The 4,772-nt window shown below is 38.8% G+C and overlaps 1 pseudogene; it reads right to left on the bottom strand.

Moving 5' to 3' along the window:
- Window positions 1-3,024: 3,024 nt before the first annotated feature.
- On the bottom strand, window positions 3,025-3,426 carry LOC109455901 (small ribosomal subunit protein eS12; annotated as a pseudogene).
- Between the last annotated feature and the right edge of the window lie 1,346 nt (window positions 3,427-4,772).

The raw sequence follows: 4,772 nt of genomic DNA, 5'->3' as shown, positions 1-4,772 counted from the left end.
AACTGTGTTCCTCGGGAACCCCTAAGGGTACGTTTCCTTCCCTTTCCAGTTTCTACAGACTATCTGAATTCCTTTGCCTCTTTCCATCTTCAAAACCAGCAATGACCGGTTGAGTGTTTTCCATGCTGCATTACTCTGACACTGATTTCTTGTCTTTCTCTTCCACTTAAAAGGATCCATCGTGCCAACTGAGATAATACAGAATAACTGCCCCTATCTTAAGGCCAGTTGATTAGCAACTTTAAATAAACATGCAACCTTAATTCTCCTTGCTATCTAATAACATATTCATAGGTTCTGGGGATTAGGATATAAACATCTTTAGAGGCCATTACTCTGTTTACCTATGAGACTATTTACAGGATACAGTGAGGGTGTTTATTTATTTATTCAACAGATAGTTACTGAACACAGAATAGGTGTACCTTGTATGGTTTTGGCACATGAACATTGTGTTTCTTCATTCTATAAACATTCAGAGCTTATTGGAAGTTTTTGTATAAGGAAGGGATGTGATCAGTTTTGTATTTCAGAAATTTTGATATCAATGCATAAGATAGATTATGAATGGGGGTAGACTGGAGATATAGAATTCAGTATGTCAATGGCACAGATGAAAGATGAATTCTGAGATAAGTAGGAGCAACATGAAATATTAAAAGGAAATAAAATTGAAGAGTTCAGTTTTGTGAAACTAATACCAGTCAAATCAACAGTGTCCAATAGTTGCCTTGATCTACAAGTTGGGATTGATTTCTAACAGAGAAGAAAGGTGGAGAATACCACTACTGGTTCTTTTCTGTAGTCTTGCTAGCTTTCCCAAAGGCGGAGTAGGGAGAACCTCATTTGCAAATGCAAATTCATATTGTATTGAAATACGTATTATGCTTTCATGTATGTATCTCCCCTGGACTTTGAGCTTTCAGAAGTCAGTGGTTGTGTATTATTATTATTATTATTATTATTGGCATTTTCAGCACATAGCGTAGTATGTAACCCAGAGTAGTTCTCCAGAAAATATTTAAAGAAAGAATGAATACAATGCAAGATGGGGCTCTGCCCAGTTTGCCTACCATTTAAAGAAGGGATTCAATAGAGCAAAAGCCTGTGAAATGTAAAGTTAAAATAAAATGAGTTATAAAATATCCTGAGTAAACAAATATATTATAAATAAGTTGGGATTGAGTAGTTTCATTATTAGCTTCTTTTGGAAGTCCTTCTGAAAGGAAATGAAGAAACACCTCTAATTTGTTTCATGAAATGTTCTGAATATCTGGATGTCATTGACACTGTGTCAATTCAAGTTCTGCATCCTACTGTTTATCAGGGAATTAGAGAAGATAAGAAGATTATAAGTCAGTGCAGAATTTGGACTCTTAGGAGAAATTAACATTTAGAATACTGGATGATCCTCTAGCAGGTTAAGTGGATTAAAGAGCTGTTTATAGAATAAAATGAATATAATCACTGTATTTAATTCATCTGGCATGTAGTTATTTCCTCAAATATATTAAAACCAGATCAGGACTAACTGATAGGTCATTATATTTTTTTAAAAAATCTATATTTCCTAAAACAACGGTGGAGAAATTGTTGTTTAAAGATAAAATCACAGAATATCTACAGAGCCTGTGGGACTTGTCCACTAGTTTTACAGTGGCAGAATTTCTCTGAGAAAAATAGAAGTACCTCTGGGGGCATGTTTTCCTTGACCTTCTGTGTGGAGGGGATGAGGGAGTTTGCAATCCTTTTGAGTGTCAGTTCACAAGCAGTGAATGCTGCTTGTCTCGGAGGGTTTCCCAAAGAGGCCAACGTGTCTGGTAGCTCAGCTGCTGACGGACTATGAAGAAGACAACGCATCAAGTCAAAGGCTTTTCTCCCACCTTTTTGCTAGGAGAATAATGATGAGGGCTCAGAGGGTGTCACCACCACTGACTGACTGCTGCTTCTTCTTCAGGTGGAGCAACCTGTCCAGTCATTCTAGGGAACTTAGTTGTGCTGAAAAGTCAGTTTGCTGGGTTGGGGTTATGACTGAGCAGCCTGGCTAGGTAGGCCCAGCTGCGTTGGTGAGTGAGTCTTCATTGCTTCAGTTTATTTGCTTCACCTTCATAAACACAGCCCATTTTACTATCGCGAGAGGAAAGGAGAGATAACACATTATAACCTTTTAAACATTTTAATTCCTGTTTCTCTATAATAAAATAATGTTTTGAAGTTATGCTCTTGCTCTTCCTTTTCTATCCTCTACCAGTTTTCAAAGGAGTCTGTATTCTTTGTACATTGGAAAGGGGTGATTAATTGTTCTCTTTTGGTCCTGTCATGTCATGCATGCCTCTGCTTTGCTTCTGAATTGTCTTGAGAATAGTATTCATGGTGTTTCAATTTCTATGGAAGACTCTGGAAACCATACCCAAATGGGGTATCATGTGGAAGATGTTTTTGTCTCTTAAATTTAGAACAAAAATAGGTAGGTGTATGTCAATTTAATTTTCTAAATTCAATATATGTTAAATATATTAAGTGGCACCCTATGTCATGTCAATACTCTGCTATATATCTGAAGATACAAAGATGAATTAGATGCTAAATTCCCTGAAGGATTAAAGTTTGATAGGAAAGTCAAGCAAAGAGAACAACAATAGCAACACAATAAGAGCTATTTTTAAATGTCCACAGGACACTGTGGTAGCACAGAGACCTACCAAAAAGTAATCTAATTTAGAAGTTCAAAAATGATTTTGCCTCTATAATCCAGATAGATCTACTCAACAGTGGAATGTTTTTCCCTGTAAGAACTGGGTTTCCTGTTACTGGACACTTGCAGGACATTTGGTCCTGTCCAAAATGTCCATGGAGACATTTGGTCCACACCAAAAGGTCCTTGATCCATGGTAGGATACATATATTTTTATGTATTAATCCTGTAAACAAAAAGTAAAGATAAATGTTATGAGCTATTTGAACTCAGGGATGTTTCCTAAGCATGGATAAAAAATATATATATACAAAAGCCAAGTTTATTCATTATTTGCTTTTGAAGTACTCCTCCGTGACGTCCCTGGCCTGAGACGCTTTGCTATAGTCCATAACCACCACACAACTGCAAACAACCACTTTATAGGGTTTCCCCCTTCTGTTGGTTTTACAGAGCCCTACCCATTCCCCCAGTTTCTTGTTGCCATCAACCTTAGTTAGGTTGATTTGGCGTTTGGCAGAGAGGGTCTCCACCAACTTGAGGTGCATAAGCTCATCGCAGTTGGATGCTAGCCCACAAAATGGGCTTAGCACTTGTCTAAGGCTTTGGCAGCTTCATGAATTCCACATATTAGGCCATCGTGGATGAGGGCGGTTTTCAGCACCTCTTGTAAAGCAGTTAATGTCCATTATACCTCCAGCAGCGATGCCTTCCTCGGCCACGGCGGTGGGTTATGGGTGGAGCCGATTCTTGAATGTACCCAAGCCTCCGCGTCCGTGCTATTCCGCAGGGGCAGGGAAAGAGCTAAGCATGGATGTTTTTTGATAGGACCAAATATCAAGGACCTTTTGGCATGGACCAAATGTTTCAGCGAATGTTTTGGACAGGACCAAATGTTCATTAATCTTACTGGAGGTTCGCAAGTCAAGATTAAACTGGAAGGTTGAAACATAGGGGAAGGGGATGTTATGTGGGTTAGCTGTGAAATCGATGGGGTTTTCAAGTTAGAAATTCAAGGATTGGTAAACTCCTGTATAAACTCAGCATATTCCCTTGATGAGGTTGAACTCCTCACCGCCTGGTACTCCCTCACCCACTCCCCATGCCTCTGTCGCAACACAGCTGTGACAGTTCTCACTGAAGAGATCATTAAGGTCTGCTGCACTCTGCTCCTATTACCTTGCCTCTTCTTCTGCTTCTAAAGAGTCTCAGTGATTCAAATTCCATGACAACTACCCTTTTGTAGAAACACCTTTCATTTCTGTCTTCAAAATGCTACCACATATGTTAATGTGAGAAAATATTCTGTACCCTATATTCTGGCTCATCAGTGCTCATCCCTCACCATCTGATTTGCATCTGAAAGCATTAAAGATTTTTCATGATAGCCTCAAAATTCAGGCCAGATCACCAGATACTTTTTTTTTTTTCAAGTAGAGGATATTGCTTTGAGACAAAAATTAGTCCCTAAAACAGTAGCAACATTTATTGGCAAAGCATGCTCATAGATAGTGCTTTTAAATTAGGTTTCCTGTTACCTTTTAACAAGACACAATTTCTGCTTCATATCTCTTTGCTCCTGAGGCTCTTGATGATTTCAACGCGGGTTGACAAGGGAGAGACACAAATATAGATTTTGTTCTAAAGATTTTCTTACCATGGGCCTGAGATACAACAGAATGAAGACGAGCAGCAGGGCAGCAGCGTTTATGGGAGAGGCTTTGGCAGGCTGCTGCACTCGTTCTTCATCAGGTTGACCAAGCAACCTCTATGCGCCAGACTCTACTAAATCCTGGCCAAATGAAGGAAAATCAGACAGGGCTCCTGGTGCTTAAAAGTTAATAGTCTAAGACAATGCAGACTCTTCTTCCTACATACTTCCTAGGAATTGGAAGAAAGGAAATTGGACTGATGTATTTCAATGCAAGAAGCCAGTTTTATGATATAACTCAGAATGGGGCGGGAAATATTAGCATAGTAAAGCAAAGTATTAGTTCACAAGAAATATAAAGTTGTGTCAATAGAAGGAATGTTATTCCTTGTGTGAAATCAGTTTATGTAGGGGATCATCAAAGAG

The sequence above is a fragment of the Rhinolophus sinicus genome, linkage group LG06 (genome assembly GCF_036562045.2).
Source record: "Rhinolophus sinicus isolate RSC01 linkage group LG06, ASM3656204v1, whole genome shotgun sequence".
NCBI lineage: Eukaryota > Metazoa > Chordata > Mammalia > Chiroptera > Rhinolophidae > Rhinolophus > Rhinolophus sinicus.
Note: the sequence above shows the minus strand (reverse complement) of the source record. Positions and strands in the feature narration are given on the sequence as shown.